Source organism: Papio anubis, chromosome 16 (assembly GCF_008728515.1).
Source record: "Papio anubis isolate 15944 chromosome 16, Panubis1.0, whole genome shotgun sequence".
Classification (NCBI taxonomy): Eukaryota; Metazoa; Chordata; class Mammalia; order Primates; family Cercopithecidae; genus Papio; species Papio anubis.
Window position 1 is genome coordinate 70,441,343 of NC_044991.1, and position 15,113 is coordinate 70,456,455.

At 43.9% G+C, this 15,113-nt stretch overlaps 1 pseudogene; it reads left to right on the top strand.

Moving 5' to 3' along the window:
* The first annotated feature begins 6,511 nt into the window (after positions 1–6,511).
* Positions 6,512–10,134, top strand: LOC110740498 (annotated as a pseudogene).
* Positions 10,135–15,113: the final 4,979 nt, after the last annotated feature.

The window sequence follows — 15,113 nt, forward strand, 5'->3', positions numbered from 1 at the left end:
CCGGCGGGGTGGAGAGAAACTTCTCCCCACCCGCACTGGAATAGTACAGTCAGTCTTAATCCCCCTACCTCTGGGAGATGCATGACTTGGATCCCTTTTCCAACGTTCTACTTGCGTGACCTTGCTTATCTAACGTCACCTCCCTGAATTCCGTTTTCTCATCTATAAAATGGAAATGATGATACTTGCCTCTTAGGGCTGTTGTGGGGATAAAATGAGATAGTGGAGAGAGAGTTCTCCGCACTGTGCCTGGCACATAGTCAGCACTCAAAAATAGATTCATTCCTCACCCCTCGCAATGCACCCTCCCTGGTATGCACCTACCCCGTAATGGGGAAGCACTGGGCAGATGTGACCTGAGAGCATATGTTTGTGGTGACAGATTCAGCAAGACAATAATTGAGAGTAACCTGCATGGTGTGTGTGTGTGTGTGATATGCTGCACTCAAAACCCATCCTTTCCCACCTCTAACCCCACAGGCTCGCCACAGTGATTACAGTGATTCTAAAGAATTCACCGAAACATGTTATAAGCCTTGATTACAATGAAAAAGCGATTTTCCTAAAGTGGATCTTCCATCTGTTGGAGGTAGCCAGGCCTCAGTGACAAAGAAGAAATTCCTGGAACTCTGCAAACTCGGGGTCTTTGGCATAAAGCCCACTCCTTCCTGCAGCCAGCCTGATTGACAAGGCTCAACATCCGTCCCCTCCCGGGCCTCGCTCCACAGCAGCAGCCCACAGAGCAGCCTTGGAAATGGACGATAAATGGCGCCTTTTTATTTATGAGCACTTTCCATTATGGGCATAATACCCCCATTCTTTCCCTGGTTTGTATATAAACATCTCAAAATAGGCTTATTTTAAAAGGACCTTGGGACACAATACCTCTGTTTGAGAGAGCAGCCGACGTGCCCACGCACGCTGAGAGCGGCTCGGTTGTTACTTGCTGGCCCCCTTTGCAAGAGCACTCGGCAGTCTTTTTGGGCAGAGAGAATAATTTGCTCAGGAGCCCATTTGGCCCTGGAAGTCCAGAGAGTGGACAAGGTTGCCTGCTACTCGAGATTCACACGATTGCCAGTCCTGGGGCTGGCAATTCTGGGACCCATGGCCACTGGTTCCATGATAATAATTCACATTTGCAGAAGTCACATGTTTCCAAAGCCCTGGTCCCTGGCTTTTGCTCATTTACTCCTACCCACATTGAGTTCATAGTTAGAATATTGTTTTTAACTGAGACAGTCTCACTCTGTCACCTAGGCTGGAGTGCAGTGGCACAATCTTGGCTCACTGCAACCTCTGCCTCCTGAGTTCAAGCAATTCTCCCACCTCAGCCTCCCGAGTAGCTGGGATTACAGGCATGTGCCACCACATTTGGCTAATTTTTTTTATTTTTAGTAGAGACGGGGTTTCGCCACATTGGCCAGACTGGTCTCGAACCCCTAATCTCAAGTGATCCACCCACCTCGGCCTCCCAAAGTGCTGGGATTACAGGCATAAGCCACTGCGCCCTGCCTGTTGTTAGAATTCTTTAGAGGAGAAAACTTCATCCCTGAAGTATTTTTTAAATACCTTAAGCGCCATCCCAGAAGAACTGGCAGAGGTGGAGCTTGGATACATTGTCAAAATGGTGAAAGTTAATCATTCATTTGCAAATCCACCTGAAATCACTATCCTTGATTTGCCTCAATTATAATGTCACTGCAAAGACCTCTCCCACTGCCTCACCCCAAGAAGCCCATTGCTTTGCTGTGTTTCTCTCATGAATGAAGCTTGGGGTCTCTTGGCCAAGGGCAAAAAGGATGGTCTGACCCCCAGGGTCTCTGGCCAGGCCTTTATGGAGCTAAAAAGAATAGCACCTTTTCCCAGTCTCAACGCGGAGAGTACAGTGGTTTTTTGCTTTTGTGATCTATTTTGAAAGACCAGGCATAATTTGTATTCTATTTAGCAAACCTTTATATGGCACTTATTATGTGCCAGCTGTTGTTCCAAATGCATTTCAAATCTTAACTCGTTTAATCTTCATAACACCCTTCTGAGATAGATCTTCTTATTGGGGAATTCGGGGAATTTGTAGATGAGGAACTGAAGCAGAGACGCTTAAGTAACTGTCTCAAAGTCACACAGCCAGTATGTAGAAGAGCTAGAGTTTGAACTTGACCTGGTTCCAGAGTCTGTGCTTTCCTAACCACTACATTATATTCTTCACTGTTAGTGTCTATAATTCAGGTGATCATGCATTGGTCACTTATCAGGAAAGAAATGCCTATGTTTTGGATACAGGAAGCACCAACATTGAATGGGCCCCTACGATATACCAGGCTTCGTTCCAAGGGCTTCAATATGCTATCTTACTACTTTTCAACAGTCTTAGGAGGCAGGTGCTGTAATCTCCAGCCTGCAAATGAATTAATCAAGACTAAAAGCATAAACCAGAATAGGAATTTCAGTATCCTGACTGGTATATAGAGGGGCCACTCAACAAATACAAAACCAATTAATTAATGTCTAAGTATAGACTCAGAAACACAGCTGGTATGCCGTGGAGCCTAAATTTGAGCCCAGTTTTATCTGACCTTCACCTAAAAACTGACCAGGATATCCCCAGGTAACACAATTAGACAAGTGTAGATAATAAGTTATTTTTATAAAATTATCAATATTACCATAAATAGAAATGTATTAATCTGTGTTTATCATACATTATACATTCATTCTATAAATATTAAAATCTTAGCATAGAGATTAACTGATTTCTAGTTACTGAGGATAAGAAATTCATCTTCAATATTGCTTCATCCAACCTAATATTTCTTATTTTGCTTTAAAGAGTGTATGTAACTTTCTTTTTATTTTTCTAATTTTAATTTTTATACACACATAATAGTTGTACATATCTCTGGGATACATGTGATATTTGATACAAACATGCAACGCGTAATGACCAAATCGGGATAATTGGGATACGCATAACCTTAAACATTCATTTCTTCGTGTTAGAAACATTCTAATTCCACTCTTATAGTTATGTTGAAATATACAATAAATTACTGTTAATTATAGTCACCCTATTGTGTTACTGAACACTAGATCTTATTCCTTCTCTCTCACTGTATTTTTATACCCTTTAACCAACCCTTCTTTATCCCCGTAACCCCATCACCCTTCCCAGCCTCTGTTTTTTTTTTTTCTTTCTTTCTTTCTTTTTTTTTTTTTTTTTTTGAGAAGGAGTCTCACTCTGTCACCCAGGCTGGAGCACAAGTGGTGCAATCTCGGCCCACTGCAAATTCCACCTCCCGGGTTCAAGCAATTCTCTGCCTCAGCCTCCCGCCAGCCTCCGTTAATCATCATTCTTCTCTCTGTCTCCATGAGATCAATTGTTTAAATCCACATGGAATTTATTTTGGTATATGGTATGGATTATACTTTTATAAATAAAGCATGTATACATATATATAATTAAAGTTATACATATCTCCAAATGGTTAACTGTCTTACCATCATTAACTGAATAATCCATTATTTTTCCCCTCCTTACTCTTATAGTAAACTCTTTTTTAGCTTTCTATTTGAAATCATTTTAAGCTTTCAGAAAATTTGCAAAAATAAAATTGAGAGTTCCTTTATGCCTCTCCCCCAGCTTCCCCTAATGTTAAGAACTTATGTAACCATAGTGCAAAAAAAAAAAAACAAAAACAAACAAACAAAAAACTGGAAAATTAACATAACTAATCTGCAGACCTTATTTGATTTTCACCAGTTTTCCCATTAATGTTCTTTCTCTGTTCCAGGATCCAATCCAAGATCCTACATTGCCTTGAGTTACCATGAGTTCTCAGTTTCCTCCAATCAGACAGTTCCTTGGTCTTCCATCTTTCACGACCTTGACTCTTTGAGAGGGTACTGACCAGCTACTTTGTAAAACATCCCTTAATTTGCATTGCCTAATGTTTTCTTGGGGTTTGTAAAACATCCCTTAATTTGCATTGCCTAATGTTTTCTTGGGGTTAGATTGAGGGTATGCATTGGGGGCACAAATATCATAGAAGCAATGTGCCTTTCACAGTGCAGGAGGGCATGATGGTGCAACATACGAGGTGGCACACGATGTCAGGGTGTCCCCTCACCTGTGATATTAAAGTTGATCACTCGGTTAAGGTGGTGCCTGCTAGGTTTCTACACTGTAATGTTACTATTTTTCCTCTTAGTAAATAATAAATATCTTGTGGGGAAATACTTTGAGATAATGCAAATATCCTGTTCTCATCATACTAAATACTAATTTTAGCATCTGTTGATATACTTGCCTGTGACAATTGTTATCGCAGTATTTGCCTACTGGGGATTTTCTATTTCCATCATTGCTCTACAACTATTAATCATAATTCCTCTGCAAGGAAGAACTGTCCCTTCTCCCCCAGTACATATAATTATTTATATCAGTATGGATTTATGAATATCTATCTTCTTCCATGGGTTATAATCCAATTATTACAGTAAATTCTAACATACCCTTTTTTCTCTTGCTGAATTTACTATTCTATTTCATGGGTATTTTGGTATATTCCTGCCCCAGTAAAACACTATCTTAATCATTACAGCTTTATAATACATATTAGAAGTTTTACATTGAAGTTCCCTTCTCACTGTCATTATTTTTCCAAGAATTCCTGGGTGGCTTTTTCCTATTTATCTTTGCAGATGAGTTTTTAAATAGTTTTGTCAACTTACACAGCCCTAAGGGCATTAGGTTGAAATCGCATTCAGTTCAAGAACTAATTTGGGGAAAATTGTTTTCTTTACAATACTGTCTTCCCATCCAAAAACACGATATGCCTTTCCATTGATTTAAGTCAGCTTTCAAATGCCTCTATGAAACTTTGCCATTTATTTCATGTAATTATTATACCTTTTGGTTGGAAAATTCCTAGAGTCCTTTTTCCCTCAGGATTTTTTTTTTTTTTTTTTTTTTTTGAGACAAAGTCTCGCTCCATCACCAGGCTGGAGTGCGGTGGTGTGATCTTGGCTCACTGCAATATTCACCTCCCAGGTTCAAGCGATTCTCCTGCCTCAGTCACTTGAGTAGCTGGGATTACAGGCGTGCACCACCACACCCAGCTATTTTTTTTTTCTTTTTTTTTTTTTCTTTTTTTGTATTTTTTAGTAGAGATGGGGTTTCACCATGTTGGCCAGGATGGTCTCGATCTTCTGACCTCATGATCCGCCCACCTTGACCTCCCAAAGTGCTGGGATTACAGGCGTAAGCCACCATGCCGGGCAATGGTTCTAAAGTTTTAGTTTATTAATTTACTCAACAGTTATTTATTGAGCATCTACCAGGCACTGATGCAAGAAATGGGGAGTCAACTTTGTTCTGGGCCTCACAGACCTTAAATTCTAGCAGGTCAGACAAAGAACAGAAAAACAAGTGAATATTTATAAGTAAGATGGTTATTTATCATAAGGCAGTATCAATGCTCTATGTAACACTAAAGCAACATTGGGAAAAGCAAAATGAAAGGAAGAGGGTGTTATCTTAGACATGGCCATTGGGAAAGCCTCTCTGCAGGGGTGATATTTGAGCAAAGACCTGAATAAAATGGAAGACTGAGCCAAGAAACCATCTGGGCAAAGAGCATTCCAGGTAGAGAAAATAGCCTGTGCAAAGGTCCTGTGGCAGAAATTAGTTTGGCAGTTTTGAGGCATGGCAAGGCCGGGGTGGCTGGAACAGAGTGAGGGAGGGCAGAGTAGGACAGGAGGTCGGAGAGTTGGGCAAAGCGCAAGCCATGCAAGGCCTTGAGGCCCTGGAAAGGAGAGTGTAGTGTAGTCTAAGTGTGATGAGAATCACAGAAGCAGGGATTCCAGTAAGGGGGCCCCAGAGGTCATCCAGCTGAGAGAAGACAGTGCCCAGGACCAAGGCAGAAACTGTAGAATGGTCAGAAGCAGTCAAATCGTTGACACATTTTTAAAGCTGCCCTGGCAGGACTGCTAACAGGTTCAATGTCAGGAGTGAAGGATGATGAGCATGATGGAAATGTACCAAATCCTCACTGAGCATATATTTCAGGCCTCTCACATTTATCCTCAAGGATCCAGACTCAGCCAACACTTTGTAACACTCATATAGATAATGCATAAAGTCATAGCTAATTTAACAGACTGCTCTTTGACATTAAAAAGAGAAAAAAACAAAAGAGGCCAGGTGTGGTGACCCAAGCCTACTCAAGCCTATAATCTCAGCACTTTGGGAGGCCAAGGCAAGAGAAACGCCTGAGCCCAGGAGTTCAAAAGCAGCCTGGACAACATGGTGAAACCCCACCTCTACAAAAAATACAAAAATTAGCATGCATAGGGTGGTATGCACCTGCAATCCAAGCTACTCGGGAGGCTAAAGTGGGAGGATCATTTGAGACCTGCCAGTCAAGGATGCAGTGAGCCATGATTGTGCCACTGCACTCCAGCCCTGATGACAGAGCAAGACCCTCTCTCAAAAAAAAAAAAAAAAAAAAGAGCTTTTAAAACACCACCGTCACCAGGAGTCCTGTACTATCAGCCATGATCAACCCCACCACGTTCTTTGACATCGAGCAGTTTGCAAACAAGGTTCCAAAGACAGCAGAAAATTGTCATGCTCTGAGCACTGGAGAGAAAGGATTTGGTTATAAGGGTTCCTGCTTTCACAGAATTATTCCAGAGTTTATGTGTCAGGGTGGTGACTTTACATGCCATAATGGCACTGGTGGCAAGTCTATCTGTGGGGAGAAATTTGATGATGAGAACTTCATCCTGAAGCATACAGGTCCTGGCATCTTGTCCATGGCAAATGCTGGACCCAACACAAACGATTCCCAGTTTTTCATCTGCACTGCCAAGACTGGTTGGATGGCAAGCATGTGGTCTTCGGCAAGGTGAAAGAAAGCATGAAGATTGTGGAGGCCGTGGAGCACTTTGGGTCCAGGAATGGCAAGACCAGCAAGAAGATCACCATTGCTGACTGTAGACAACTTCAATAAGTTTGACTTGTGTTTTAACCACCAGCCTATTCCTTCTGTAGCTCAGGAGAGCACCCCTCCACCCCATTTGCTCACAGTATCCTAGAATCTCTGTGCTCTCACTGCAGTTCCCTGTGGGTTCCATGTTTTCCTGGTTCCCTTCCATGCCTAGCTGAGTTGCAGAGTTAAGTTTATGAAATAGAAACTAAGTAACAACAACAACAACAACAACAAAAAAGACAGGCTCTGTTTGCTGGATCCTGTTTTGGGTCATAAAATAAATCACCATACTCCTGGGGATAATCAAGATAGCAGCTGAATTATGTCGCATATGCTGTGATGTAATAGAGAGAACTTAGAGCTAGGAGGCAGGGGCTCTGGGCAAACCTGAGCACATCCCTCAGCCTTTCTGGCCTCAGATGCCTCACGTACAATGAAATGATCAAACTGGATCCAGCTGGATCCCCTGGAGGTTTCTCCTAGTCCAGGCATTCCAGACTCTCTATAAACTGCATTATCACAGGGACCTGAGTCAAGGATAGTAACTAGGACTGGACAAGCAAGAGACAAGAGCCCCAGTTGCCTCCCATCACCCCCAAAGCCCATCACGTAGAGCAGAGCTGAGAAGATTAAATGAGAAATTATCTGGAAAGTTCTAGCAGATGAGAAGAGCTCACTCCACAAGAGCTGCCAACACATGTCTAGTTAACAGAGAGTTAACAAGTATATATAGATCACCAATTTTCAACTCCATTATACTTGTCAACTGAAACTCCACTGAAGACATTATATTTTATTGATGACTCAAGTACCCTTCAGGCTCAGGAAGGAGCCTGAAGGTCATGATTATAATCTCTAATTAGCTTTGTTCTGGAGCTGTGTGGGAGGGCTGGTTAACCAGAAGTTGCAGGTACATGAGTTCTGGATAAAGAATTGCTACCTCAATGGATGAAAAACAGATTTTGTTCATTTGCTGAAGTGCTTGTTAATTGTGAATAATTACTGGAGGGTGTACTTTAGCCATCACCTACACATATAAATAACCATTTGTTCCATGACTCCAGGCTATTAATATGCTCCCAGGGCCGTTCTGATATAATGCCGGGAGAAATGTGGGACTTACATCCTTTATGTGAATTTTTGTTTGGCCTGACATCAGAGGATGCTAGGAGAAAAAAAAAAGAAAAACTCTACTGGGATCCAGGTTAACCTGAATTAGTGAAGGTTTGAGCAACTAGCATCCATAATGAAAACTGCTTAAGGACAAGGTATTTTTGGAAGCTGCCCCCCACCCCCCAACAAAGGATTACAAAAGAATTAAACTCTGGGATACCTTAGATTCAAAGGAGGCCTCCCGCTGGCTTCAAAGACTTTGGCCTCCTCATTAAGGAGAAAAGCAAGAGGATGGTCCTGGTGTTTACCAACTGTCCTGGACCTGGCCTCCCTCCTGTCAAATTTCTGAGCTTAAGGGGATTAAGAGCGAGTGACTGGTGCAGAGGAATGGGCCAGACAGGGAGAGGCAGCTCAGACCCAGCCATCTCACCAGACAGCATGTTCTACACATCCCCTAGAAGCAAAGTCAACCCAGTTCATCCCTTGACCTGCGATCATCCCTGACTCCTGTGGCCACTCTCAGCTTTTCTCTATCATCTCACGGCTCTGCCTGGAAGTCCCCCGTCTGCCTGGAAGTCCCCCCCACATCACCTCGCTCCCTGACCAGTGGCCTTCCTTAGCTTTAGCTATGCCATGTGATGTTGTTTGAATTGCATCCCACTAAAAGATACGTTGAAGTCCTAACCCCAGTTCCCTGTGAATGCCACCTTATTTGGAAATAGAGTCTTTGCATATGTAATTAGTTAAGGTGAGGTCATACTGGATTAAGGTAGGACCTAAATTCACTATAATTACTGGTGCTTTTAAGAGAAGAGATGAACACACACACACACACACACGGAGAATGTTATGTGATGATGGAGAGGGATTGAAGTGACACCATCTATGAGCCAAGGAAGACCAAGGATTGAGGGCCACCCTCAGAAGTCAGGAAGAAGTAAGAAAGCATCCTCCCCTAGAGCTTTCAGAGACGGGGTGTGCCCCTTCAGACACAGTGATTTCAAACTTCTAGACTCCGGAACTATGAGAAAATAATGTTTTAAGCCACCCATGTTGTCAGCAGCCTTAGGAAATTAATACGCCGTGCAATACAGCCACATTCAAACTTTTCTGTTCAGCCACCCTTTCTTCAAATAAGTTTACAAGGAAGTTTAATAAGATATTGGAAGAACTCTGATTAATGCAGGATGTGGAGAGGGAGGGGTGAGCAGCAACTCAGGCCTCCGCCCTCCCCTTCTCTAACCCAGAAGCTGGGGGTAGGGAGGGAAGAACTGTGCCTGACATCCCTCAGGTTCCAGAAAGTAGTTTGGCATGAGAATTAGCAGGCAGGCCTACAGCACAGCTTCTCCTAGATTTGAAATTCAGCGCTTCCCCGTCCCAGCTGTGTGATATTTGACGGATAACTTATTGGGGCCCCAATTTCTTCATGAGTAAAGTGAAGACAAAACCACCTGCCGATGCAATCACTGTGTAGCCAAATGGAGATCCTGTTTGCAGAGCACCAACCCTGGCCCTATATCATAGGCGGAACCATGTCCCCTCCCAAAATTCCTATATTGACGTCCTACCCTCCAGTACCTCAAAATGTGATTATACTTGGAACTGAGGGTCTTTAAAGAGGTGATTCAGTTAAAATAAGGCCATTAAGGTGAGCTCTAATCCAGTATGATGGGTGTCCTTACAGGAAGAGGAGATTTGCACACCGGCAAGCACAGAGGAAAGACCATGTGAGGACAGAGCAAGAGGCAGCTATCCACAGGACAAGAAAAGTCTCAGAAGAAACCAGATCCGCCTACACCTGGATCTGAGACTTCCAGCCACCAAAACTGTGAGACAATACATTTCTGTTGTTTAAGCTGCCCAGGCTGTGGTGCTTTGTTATGGCAGCCCAAGCAAACTAATACAGCCTGGTACACAGGTCATGCAGGAAATGTTAATTCCTCCATTCCTGTGTGCCAGACTCACCCGTAAGCATTTTTTTTTTGTTTTGTTTTGTTTTTTTGTTGTTGTTGAGATGGAGTCTTGCTCTGTCTCCCAGGCTGGAGTACAGCAACGCGATCTCAGCTCGCTGCAACCTCTGCCTCCTTTGTTCAAACAAGTCTCCTGCTTCAGCCTCCCAAGCAGCTGGGATTATAGGCATTTGCCACCACTCTTGGCTAATTTTTTGTATTTTTAGTATAGACGGGGTTTCACCATGTTGGCCAGCCTGGTTTCGAACTTCTGGCCTCATGCAATCCACCTGCTCTGGCCTCCCAAAGTGCTGGGATTACAGGCATGAGCCACCGTGCCCAGCCACTGGCAAGCATTTCAGTCTGTCACATTTGATTAATTCGAGATGCACCTTCTCTCCCCATGTCAACATCTCTGAAATGGGGATGCATCTGGTAGTCTCTGGGAGCCAGGCCAGGTGGCCACCATGACACAGTTATTGCCACGCATGCTCAAGCCCGGTGGGAATTCCCGGTGGATAAGGGCAACTCCCACATTTGCACCAGCAAATGACTTACAGATCATTGAAGGAACACAAGTCCTGGGTGCCCTCTGCAAACCTTCTATCAACACCTCCTGGTAAATTCTAAAAATTCCAGCAGCAAAATTTGCAGAATGGGCAGCTTGGGTAAAACAAAAAAGATTTGGCTAGGAATTGAGAACATTTCTAAGAATAACTGCACCGTGAACACCCTTGGTGGCACTGAGGACAAGATGACGGGGAAAAGTGCAGGCATCGACCACTGAGTCAAAAAGTGATTCAGAGAAATTGAATTCTGAATGTGGAAAAGATTTAGGAATCCTTCCATCAATTTATTTTGCTTACATTTCCCTTTTAATATATGCGAATGCCTGATATACGGTAGAATCTATGTCTAAATGAATTTTAAAGAGCTCTTTCAATAAGCATAAAATAAAAATTCTAAGTGATAAAAGGCACGAACTCTAGTTTAGATAGCATTTTTTTCTTTGGTAGTGATGCAGAAACTAAAACTGCATCTTATGGTTAGTGGTCAGTGGCTTTGCTTTGATGAAATATGGTATTAATTGCCACAAAAATTTTAGGCTTGAGCTATGGTTATCCCCATTTTACAGGTGAGAAACTGAGGCCGAGAGCCTACATGAGCCCAGCATCACGCCACTAGCCATGCCAGGCCGGGATTGGGAGCCAGCCTTGTACCTACAGGCCCTTGCCACCTGGCTGTGCCAACCTCTCAAGCTCACCTTGGCTGCCCCCAACCTAAACTTGAATTCCAATCCTGCATCCAGCCTCTGGCAGGAAGTTATTGCCAGGCAGTTAAATTAGTTAGTTTTTCATGCATATATAATGAACTCTTAGCAGTAAATAAGGCTCTTATGGATGGCAGATTTATCCATTTTTATGGTGCAAAAGTAAAACTTGCCGGGTGTATATTTCTAACAGGTGCTGCCCCTCACACCTGCATATGTAAATCACAGTGGTGTGAGATGGAAGCATGGAGGACCCACCTGGAGGCCTGGTTTACAAGACTGTCAATAGTCCCAGCCTAAAGAAGCCTGCGTTGCACAGGGCAGAATCTACTGGGAGCACTGGGGTGAGGACTATTCACCAGACACAGCTCAGCTACTGCGAGGTCATAAAGATAATGTTCCAGAGAGTTTGCGTGGTCCCCAGGACACAGGTCGTGGGCTTTGTAAACAGACATGAAGTATGTCACTGAGTGGGAAGGGAAGAGAGAGAAGCCATTCCCAGGACAGCACGCAGAACAGAAATCCACAGGGCACTCTGGAAGGAAGCAAACTCTTGGAGTCTAGGTTTTGCATCAGAATCATCTGGAAGGCTTGTCAAAATACAGATGTCTGGGCTTCCCCCTATAAATGCTGACTCAGGAGGTCTGAGCTGGGGCCTGAGATTCTGTATTTGTCACAGATGCTAAAACTGCCAATCAACGAATCATGCTTTAAGTATCATTGCTCAATACCTAGATTATATTTTGAGCAAAGGCACAAATATCTCACATATGATTTCATGTCCAGAAACAACCAGCAGCCCTCCCAGGGATGTGATAGCACAGTGTATCCAGGTGTGAAGAGCCAGCCTCGGGCAGCCTGGCAGTTAGGAGCATGGACTCTAGAGGTGCCTGGAGAACTCAAGGTAAGTTGCTTGTCCTCCCTGAACCTCAGTTTCCTCCTCTGCCAAATAGGGTAATAATAGAACCCCTAGGATAAGCTTGTTGTGATGGCTGAGTTATTCTAGGCAGGGTTTTCTCTGCTCAGTAACTGTGAAGCCAAGTGATGGGTCGAGGGGCATTAATTGTACTCTTATCTTCATCTTCTGTGTACATTTTTTTATAATAAAAAAGTTGTTTTAAGAGGCAATGCTTGTACACATACCCAGTTCACAGAAGGTATGTTTCTATTCTCTGTCCCCCAACTCCAGCACATGCCACCTCCCGCCTCCAAAAGTAGCCTGGAAACAGCATCTCTAGAAACAAATATTCATACAACAGGAAGTGGGGACAGGCCAACTAAAGGAAGTGCTGGGTTTACTTGCATTTAATTTTATTTGCTTCAAAAAATAAAGAGTAGGAGTGATGAGGGGAGGTTTGCATAAATGAACATCTTCCCCTGCCTCTTGCTTATCTCTTGCTCTCTGAATCTTCCCTCTTCATCCTCTCCCTCCTTCTCTCTCCTTCTCCTTTTCTTTCCCTCTTTTCCCTCCTTCTCCCCCTCCTTCTCTCTTTTTCTCTCTCATTTTCAACATATGTATCTGTGAATCTGTGGAAGGAAGCGAAAGCAATTTCAGAACAGCGATTTCAGTTTTTACCCCTAGCATTAGCACCCTACTCCCAACATTTCCGTGCTTGCTTACTATTTTTGTGGGATAGTCTTGCAGAGTGGTGGAAAGAGCTCAGAATTAAATCAGACACCCCTGGCTTTGGATCCTGGCTCAGCTTCTCACCAGCAGTGTGGCCCTGAATAAATAACCCCTCAGAACCTCAGTCCCCTCATTTGGAAAACGCAGGTAACACGTTTGGATTCCACTGAGAGCAGAGCCTGAGTGTATTCATCCATGTTCTGTTACCTATATCAGAATACCCAAAATTGGGTGATTTATGAAGAAATAGAACTTATTTCTTACAGGTGTGGAGGTTGAGGAGTCTAAGACTGAGGACATGCATCTGTTGAGAGCCTTCTTGCTGGTGGTGCAGAGTTCCAAGGTGGTATAAGGCATCACGTCGTGAGGGGCACTTGTTTGTTACAGCAGCAAGCATAACCCAAGCTAACCTTCCCTGCCCATGGAGAACTCTCTGCCAGTAAGAGAAATGAGGCATGCACCCAGGTGTCTTAGTAGAGAGATGACTTACAGGAACTCCAGACCCTGGAGGATGATTTCTCACGGTGATACCAGGCTGTTCTGCCATGTGGCACAACTGCAGGAGGAGCCATTCACATTTTCTATGTGAACAGCACTCCCCGTATTTGTACAACCTGCCACCCTGGGCAGGATTCCCAGAGGAGTGGGCCTTGTTGCTGAGGCTCCAAGGATGAGTAGGAACCCCACCCATGGAGATGGGGAAAAGGCACTGCAGCTGGATGAAACAGAAGGGACAGAGACACGGCATATGGAAAACCAGAGGCAGGCATGCGTGCGTGCAGCAGTAATAGCCACCAGTGTCTACTGAGCAAGAACGATAGGCCAGACAGTGTGCTAAGCTCTTTACATACATTAGCTCACTCAATCTCACAACAGCTTGTGCAAATTCAGACACTCTGGCTCCGGAGTCTGTGCTTTAAATCCCCCAACAGATCCTGCCCACTATCACTAACACGGGTACAGTACTTTACAGTTTACAAAACTCTTTTGGACTCATGATGTTTTCATCATGGCAACAGAGCAACTGTTCCCATTTTACAGGTGAAGAAACAGTACTAAAGGTCTTGTGACTTGTCAAGGTTACACAGAGAGTAAACTGAGAGGCCAAGACTTGAACCCCATCCGCTGGCCTTAGACAAAGGATGCCGCAGCAAGGTGTCTGCACAGCAGTCTCTTTCCTCCTCCCTGCTCTGCACCGAGGTGAGGTGTCTATATTTAGATCATTACAAGGAGCTGCTGAGAGAATGTCCTCAGGCTATGAATTCAGCCTTACACACAAATTCACTGCAGATTCAGGAGAAGGCCAGGAATAAACGGGTGGGAGAAGGTCCTTGACTCCAAACAGAAACTGAGCTGATCAAACACAGCCTGAGCACACACAGAGACTGCAGGAGGGAAACCAGATTAATCTCAAACCCTGTGTACTCAGAAGCTTTCCCCAGAACCCAGGTCCCACTAGCAGGAAATTGTCGTTTCATGCATTTGTTTATTTTTCCCATGTCTTTTGCCAGGCTCCGTATTTCACTGAGTCCTTATCTTCTCTGTCCATGTCCACGGACTGCTGGGTTGGAAATAGCCCAAATCCATTCAGACTATTTCAGGCGCTGAGTTGTATCAAGGATATTTCTTGTGGGTAGAGCAAAGATAGGCTCCCACTCTCCAGTTGGGCTCACTGAGGCCTCCCCCTGGTGGGGAATTGGCTGGGCTCCTCTGGCCAAGATGCCTACTACTTATCAAAAATGCATGTTCCCCCTACTGTGGTATACAGTTGTCTCTAAGGAACACAGCCCAACCAGGAACTACATTTCCCAGCTAACCTTGCAGCTAAGTGAAGTAATGTGACCTGTTCTCACCAATGGAATATGAACAGAGTGATAGGCTTCTCACCTGGGCAAAACAGAGAGTAGATATGCTTTCTCCACATTCTCTCTCTGCCTCTGCCTGGATTCAGACCCTGGGGAATGGTAAAGCCGCAAGATGAAAGGAAACTGGGTACCCATAAAGAGAAAACACTTGTGTTAGTTTACTAAAATGATGAGAGTTATTTGTTATAGCCCCAAGCATAACCTGAATTAATACATCTTCTTTCCTGACTCTTGGCAACTTTAGCTCCCTATGGAGACAGGGGATGGAATATCACTTGTTCCCCTAAAGAGAGCTGTAAT